The sequence below is a fragment of the Solanum pennellii genome, chromosome 5, assembly GCF_001406875.1.
Source record: "Solanum pennellii chromosome 5, SPENNV200".
NCBI classification, from domain to species: domain Eukaryota; kingdom Viridiplantae; phylum Streptophyta; class Magnoliopsida; order Solanales; family Solanaceae; genus Solanum; species Solanum pennellii.
Window position 1 is genome coordinate 51,420,435 of NC_028641.1, and position 8,555 is coordinate 51,428,989.

General features: G+C 36.2%; 2 pseudogenes; both read left to right on the forward strand.

The window, feature by feature from the left end:
• Positions 1 to 4,216, forward strand: part of LOC107019572 — a 39,550-nt pseudogene extending 35,334 nt beyond the window's left edge.
• A 1,866-nt stretch (positions 4,217 to 6,082) lies between these two features.
• Positions 6,083 to 6,572, forward strand: LOC107019953 (annotated as a pseudogene).
• Positions 6,573 to 8,555: the final 1,983 nt, after the last annotated feature.

Below are 8,555 nucleotides of genomic sequence, written 5' to 3' on the forward strand. Positions count from 1 at the left end.
TTTTATTAATGAGTTTAAGTCTTCCGCATTACTTTCTGTTGATATTAAATTGAAATGTTAGGATTTAGATTGGTTGGTTCGCTCACATAGGAGGGTAAGTGTGGGTGCCAGTCGCGGCTCGATTTTGGGTCGTGACACAGGTGCATGAGCTACTACAAATAACGATGGACAATAATTAATTATCACACAGCTACCACCACGTGGAAGGAAGAGTCAAAGCTTCTAGAGGAATTCGTCGTCTTTACGTAGTGAAACATCACCACTCCTATGTCAAAAAACATAGCAAGAGTAGTATTAGTACAATCACACGTACTGGTAGGCATCATCGGTCAATCCGATGCCCACATCATAATATAGGAAAAGATTAATAGGATCATGCAAGTACCACTCATTTCTCCACCCTTTCCCCTTTCTTAGAACATTCTTAAATTGTAACAACACTCAAACTACTAACCAATTTCTTTCCCAACTGCTAACATTTCCACTCTTATTAAGTTGTAGCCTAAGAATTTCTAACCACATTCGATGATCCCAACCACTACTTACATCTTTTTTTACCAATCAATCCTTTCATATTCTTAAAGCATCACAACTTTATCTACCCTAAACCATAAAGTTCCTCCTTACCTCAATCTCAAGAGCTATCCTAGTTCCAACATGTGCTACTTAACAAACACCTCGAGAATTCAATCCTTCCAAACAAGTACAACTTTCAAGATACATACACATCACACCTCACTCATGTACATACCCATGTTTCCATCTACACTAGTTCATCCTTAGATAAGAACGCAATCCTCACAAGTATAACCACATTACAATATCGAAATATAACATGTTTTTCCCTTCCTCTTATCACAAATAGTTGTTCCTCTCACGGAACCCAAACTCAAACTATTAGTGCACCGGTGTGGTATCCAATCCCAGTTCGCTTGCAAGAACGTGGCTATGCGATCCTATAGTTTTTCCAGAATTTGGCAACGTGATCTAATATTTATGCCTGAATGTGGAAATTTGGCCCTAGTTAGCCTGATGGAACGTGGAAATCGATTCCCAATCACACACCACAATCACAATCATAACTACATGATCAAGATCACACATTTACATCATGATTTCATGGATATATTCTTCATCTATCTCGATTCCAATGACATGGTCAATATTGCGACATTCACATACATACAAGTATCTTAATGAAGCAAGAACATGCGTACATCACACAATTATGAATTCACAACCATCACCTACTGTCATTCCCATAGATTCCTATCACACGAGAAGCCGAGTTCAGCGCTAGTTCTCCATTAGGGTTCATCCTTAGGGTTTTTAAGACCTAAATTATTAAACATTCAACAACGGGTAACTTCGATAGATTAAATCTAGCATACACTAAATTTCATCCCCTTCTACCGGATACCCTTGTTTAACAAAGGAATTCTACTCAAGAAAATAAATACGAACACTTGACCAATAATATATATATCTACCTTAAGCACTAACCCCAAATACGTTGTATCATTGAAATATTTCACGGATATCACTCGGTGCACAAAGGTCCATTCATATCTCTCATTTATTAATTTCATATATTACATGATAGGAACAAATTTACAACTACTCAATGCTTATAAACCTACCATACCTGGGCGCCAAGCAATTTGTTCGAAGTATGATCTCTTTTCAAGTTTTTTCAGATTCTCGATGGTGAATTTCTCCAAGATCTCGCAATATTTCGCCATCCCCAAGCTAGAAAGCTCCTTCTTCTTCTTTCCCAAGCTTTAAGTAACTTTTTTGGGATTTCTAGGGTAATTTACGACCTATATATTATTTTTGGAAATATAGAAAATAAGGATATCTCAAAATTTTGGGTTCCGCCTCGCTGATCCTGTATTAGCAGTGCCGACGCCCCAGCGGCATCTGTCCCATCGTAGCGGGACAGTGTCTATGTTTTTTTGTGGACTTTTTCCCTTCTAATAGATACCAATTTACTAATCATTCATTCCCGAATGACTAGGGTCCGATCATCACATGTTCTCATTTAAGAAAGCTCCCTGCTAGTGAAACGACTCCTATACGAAATGATTAAAATTTGCGACCTCTAATGATTCGACACCAAAAATGGATATACGCACGCTAGAATTGGAGGGTTAAAATGCATTACCTGGAAGAAATACGAGGCTTCCAATCAAAAATAGTTTATCAAGAATCACGCGAGGGTCGAAATAAACAAAGTCTAAAATTCTTGCAAGCCCTACCCGCTGGAGCGGCAGGTCTGCCGCTGCAACGGGAGATCGGGGAAGTTTAAGAGGAAAAATGGAATTGTTTCCGTCATTTCCATTTCTTTCTTATTCAACTTCCTCTCAAACCACTCCCCAACACTCTCTTTCAAATTATCGAAATTAATATAATTTATTGTTATTTTTCCTTGACATTACATCCCTACTTGATTAGAGCGATTTCATGATAATTTAATAATCTAATCTGAATGGGTTTTGGGTAGTTATTTTAGAAAATTGAACTAGGTTGCTAAAGTATTAGAATTTCATAGCATGGTTACTTCCCGTACATCCCTAACGTTCAACAAACGTCCCGGGCATTAGGATTCCGTAAGAACAAGATTAAATTTATAGAAAAACGGGTGGGGAAAGTTGAAAATTCATCTTAAGATAAACTCAAATTTGGACACAATTTAGGGTTTACTTAATTGAAATACTTGTTAATTCGTATTCTAGGATAGTTAATATACTATGATCTGCTGAAAAATTGATAAAACAGGGATTTCAGGATGAAAAGATGCCATATTTGTGTCTGGATTTTGTCCTAAATGAAAACCGTTGTAGCGGCCTGCATGATCCCACTACATCGGGATGATTGTCGATGTAGCGGGATAGCCCAGACTAGTAGGTGGCTCAATTTTTCCTAAAAGTAATTCTATTTTTCATTTTTGGCTTCTCTACTTTGTCTATTCTATCCAAACTCATTAATGTTTTCACAACTTCTCTAAAATGGATGGCAAAAACGAAGATAACACACTTTTAAATCGGTTTCCCAATGCCTCTAGCCAGGAGAGGCATCAGGTTATCGTACTATAGGTTTTTGCTGTTAGAGGGCGATGGCACTTCACAAGGTAGAGGAGAAAGTTACCACATTTTGTGCCCGATTGGTCGAGTTCGGGTAGCTTCTATTGATTGAGACTCCCCTAGACGACCGCTCTATCTAGGTGAAGGAGTTCTATGTCATCCACCCCACTGTACGCTGGGATGACCCATATTCAGTTATTCGCATTCGAGAGTTGACATTCCATTAAATGCTACTACCATCAATGAGGTGTTGGAAATGCCAAAGCTTCAAAACCTGGCGTTCGATTAAAAGCTTAGGGAGATGGATCTAGACTAGCTATGGAACACTATTGTGGATATTGTGAAATGGGATCAGGTTTACTTGCTACAACAGAGCGCCTCACTAGTGTTGACTATACACCGGATGCTAAGTGGTGGCTACACTTGGTATCTAGGAGAATTTTCTCGTCAAGCAACCGCACTGACGTCACTTATCCTCGGGCTTCGGTGGTGGCATGCGCTATACAGGGCTTTCAGCTCAATGAGGGGGAGCAGATCATCTCTGAGTGGAAAATGTTTTATTGGGCAACAACAAGGTGTTCTTCCTTACTGGTTTGATTGCTTCCCTGTGCAAGCGGGCACGGGTATCCTTGTTCGATGCTTATGAGGTACTACCCATGGATCCCCCCCCCCCCGTTCGCCCCCTGTTAGTTCGAGCATGTTTTGTTTCTAAAATCAAGAGAAGGAGGACGAGAAAAGTTAGCAGTAGCATCGCAGCCGCAGATTTGGATGGTGAGGACCCCCTCAAAGGTGAAGGAGTCGAGATAGGCCTGGAGACGGTATGGAAAAAGAAGACGGTATGGAAAAATATGAGGAGTGCATATGGTAACTTCACTCCAATTTTCCATAGCACCGCCCTCGAGGTGGAGTTTCTCCACTGCCAGCTGCGCCAAGAGAGGAAGAAGGGCATGGAGAGGGATCGTTTGATGGCTCAAATGTGGAAGACTATTAAGGTCATCTTCACTTGCGTGGCCTTGGGCAAGGATACTCCCCAGCTAGAATCGAGGGACTTCTCACAGTTTCCAACATTGAACGTGGCCTGTGCCGGCTTGGAGCTCCCCGAGGACATGGAATCTAACGTGGACACCCCCTAGCCTGAGAGTCCTTTATTGGGTTTCTTTCTTTTTAGTTATGAATATTTTTATTTTGAATAACTGGTTTTATTTTTATCCCTTGATAGTACTAAGTTTTTATAGAACTCGGATTCTCATTTTTGGTTGTCTGAGTAGCCCGTTTTAAAAATATTGATTGATTTTTAGTTACTACTGTTGTTGAACACTAGTTTAGGTTTCAAAGGGACTGATTCGGATCCATTTCGGGTTGTTATTTGAAAATAGGGAAGACTAGGGATTTTTGGCTTGGTTATGTCCCTCTCTATCCCGCTTTAGTGGAGTAATCCAGTTGCAGAGCCACCGCGCCAGTGGAAAAAATCCATTGCAGTGGCTAGACGGGACAAGAACCTGGCTAAAGATTTTCTGGGTACTTTTTCACTTTCCATGATTTCTCTGACATCTTTTAGCACCATTTCAATGGGATCTTTTTTCCACCTACACTAAGTCATCCTTATATAAGAATGCAATAATCCCAAGTATAACCACATCAGAATACCGAACTATAACATGTTTTTTACTTCAACTTATCACAACTAGTTAGTCCTCTCACAGAACCCAAACTCAAACTGTTAGTGCACCGGCGTGGTACCCGATCCCTGTTAGCTTTTCAGAATGTGGTAATCTGATACCGTAGTTGTGCGAGAACAAAGCAACCCGATCCAATATTAATGCAAGAATGTGGAAATCCCATCCAAGTTAACTTGTCGAAACGTGGCAATATGATCCCGAATCACACACCACAATCCCAATCACAAGTACATCATAAAGATCATACATTTACATCATGATTTAATAAATATATTCTTTATCTATCTTGATTTCAACAACATGATTAGTATTGCAACATTCATATACATACAAGTATCATAACGAACAAGAACGTGCATACATCACACAATCATGAAATTATAACCATCTCCTACTATCTTTACCATCGATTCCTATCACATCAGAAGCCAAGTTTAGCCCTAGTTCTTTATTAGGGTTCGTCCTTCAGGTTTTTAAGACCTAATTTACTAAACATTCAACAACGGGTTACTTCGATAGGTTAAAACTAGCATACACCGAAATTCATCCCCTTCTACTGTATGCCCTTGTTTAACATATGAATTACTCAAGAAAACAACAAAGAACACTTGAGTAATCATCAATATCTCTACCTTAAGCACTAACCCCAAAGATGTTGTATCATCGAAATCTTTCACTGAATTCACTTGGTGCACAAAGGTCCACACACATCTCTCATTATTAATTTTATATATTACATGATAAACACCTATTAACAACTTCTCAATGCATAAAAACCTAACCTACATGGTCACCAAGAAACTTATATGAAGTATGATCTCTTTTCCAGCTTTTTTGGATTCAGTACAGTGATTACGGCTAAGATCTCGCAAGATATTGTCATCCCCATACTAGAAAGCTCTTTCTCCTTTTTCCCAAGCTTGAAGTAACTTTTTTGGGGTTTATAGGGTAATTTACAACTTATATGTTATTTTTGAAATGATGGAAAATAAGGATTTCTCGTAATTTCAGGTTCGGCCTCGCTGATCCCGCTGCAGCGGGATAAGTTGCACTGCAGCCACCGTGCCAGTGGCATCTGTCCCGTTGTAGAAGGACATTGTCCATATTATTTTTTTTTGCATATTTTAGCCCTTTTTGATTAAAGATATTTGGGTCGTTAAACTCATTGGCTGGGTTATAACTCATGTGAGTTATAAATACTAATGCGAGATTGCTTTAGGATTTCACATACACACACAACAGTTCAATTCTTCTGCTTCATTTGTCTCTTGTTTCTATAGATCAAAAAGCAAAAAAAAAAAATTGTAGTGAAAAAGATCAATGTACGGTAAAGGGAAAAATCTTGGTTCAAATGCTAAAAGAAGATCACGTAGTAACAAATCTGGCCTCCAATTTCCAGTGGCTGGTATTTCCAGATTCCACAATGTCTAGAAGTATGTCGAATGTGTTAGTGCCAAAGCACCGGTATTCCTTCTGTTGTGCTTGAGTATCTAGCAGTTGAGGTGAATTTCAGAAGGTCCTTCTCTCTCTATTTTTTATATGACAAATTTCTAGGGTTTGTGATTACTAAGTTTTCCACATATGAGATTTCTTGTAGGTCCTTGAATTTGCTGGAATTGTAGCGAGGAATGACAAAAAGACTCGGATAATTCCAAGGTACATTCAGCTAGCTATTAGGTTTGATAAAGAGTTGAATCAATTTCTTAGAGATGTGACCATTCCTAATGTTGGTGTTATTCAAAGAATTCACCAAATTTTTCTGCCTAACAACAACAGTAGCACTTCAAAGGCCGTTGTTAATGCTACTTAGGAGGAGGAGGATTAGACTGATCATTCCATTGCTAGCATCGTGATGTTTGCTTTTATTAATCTCCTTGTATTCATAGAAAATTTTACACTTCTATAGTATAAAACCTTTGATTTTCTTTTTGCAAATTTTATGGCATGTGACATTTATGTGTCTTAGGACAAAAAATCAAAATATTTGGATCTTAGTATTACCTATTGTTTCATTAGCTTCAGTTATCATATCATTTAATATTTTCTATTGTTATTTATTACATGATGTGTACAATAGTTTTAGTTTTTTACTTTCATGTGATCTTAGCAAGCTTTATTAACTATTTGCAAAATTTAAAATAGAATTTGAATTTAATTTGAAATTTCATGACTGATCTAAAGTACAGTAAATGAATGTTTTTCATAGAATGCTTTATTAACAAATTTCCAAATTTGAAATACAGTTTCAAATGTTTTAAAATTAGTAAAATACTTTTAGTGAGTAGATCTAGATTAATGTAAATGAATTTTTTTGTATAAATAAATTATAAGAGATGAAATATTTGTAATCCATGATAAATAAGTTTTATAATCTCCTTTCTCTTTTTTTGATATTAAGAAGTAGTATTATATATACGATAGGAACCTCACTCATTTATCTTCTAACATGGGCATCTTGATTATAATTTTACTATAGTGTGATGAACGATGAAAAGTAAAACACAATAAGTTCTATATTGTTATGAAAAAAAATTGCTTGATATGTGTGAAAATCAAGTTAAATATAGAAAATATTTGAGAAGGTACCTCAAAAATTGTATTCATAAATAATTAAACAAAATTAATTTCTAATTGAATAAAAACCAAACCTTCAAATAATGTTGCTAGTATAGAATAAAGCATATACTTTTATCTTTTTCAATTGCGGTTAATAATCATTATAATATTTAATTTTATTTTTACAAATCCGTGCATCATTTCATATTTCTAAAATGTCCTCTTAATATTCATGTTTACACAAAAGCAGTGTGTGGGCAAGCTGTTTTTCATCTTTAATAAAAATCCGATTGGTGTTCTTGTTTCTGTGATCTCAAGCAATGAAAATTTGTTATTTAATCCAGCGGTGTACAAGTTTGATACTTGTATTGTCCTACATTGGCAGGGTTATAAATCCCGTGGGCTACAAATACCAAAACCAGATTGCTTTAGAAATTCACATACACGCAACAGTTCAATTCTATTTCTTCATTTGTCTCTTATTTCTATAGATAAAAAAGCAAAACTATTTTTTCCTTTTGAAGTGAAAAAGAACAATGTCGGTAAAGGGACAAGCCTTGGTTTAAATTCTAAAAGAAAGTCTCATTCTTGTAGTAGTAAAGCAGTCTCCAATTCCAGTGGCTCGTATCGCTCGATTCTTTGGGAAGTATTCCAAACGTGTAGGTGCTTGAATTGGCTGGAATTTCAGCTAGGAATGACAAAAAGCCGTAGATCATTCCTAGCACATTTTGTTAGCTAATAGGTTTGATACTAAACTTTGTCAATTTTTCGGAGATGTGACGATTCCGAATTCTGGTGTTATTACAAACATTCACAACATTTTTCTGCCTAAAAAGAAGAACAGTTCTTCAAAGGTCGTCCTTGCCATTGGTCTGGAGGATGATTACAGTGATCATTCCATCCTAACATCGCGATGTTTGCTTTTATTAATCTCCTTGTATCCATAGAAAACTTTATAATTCTATAGTTTAAAACCTTTGATTATCTTTTTACAAGTTTAATGATATATGATATTTATGTATCTTAGAGTAAAAACTCAACATACTTGGATCTTATATTATCTATTGTTTGATTTGATTCACTTATCATATTAATATTATTATTATTATTATTATTATTATTATTTATTTATTTATTTATTTATTTTGATGTGTTCATTTCATGATGTTTATAATATTTTTAGTTTTTTTTCTCAAATGTTCTTACCAAGCTTTATTAACTATTTCCCAATTTTGAA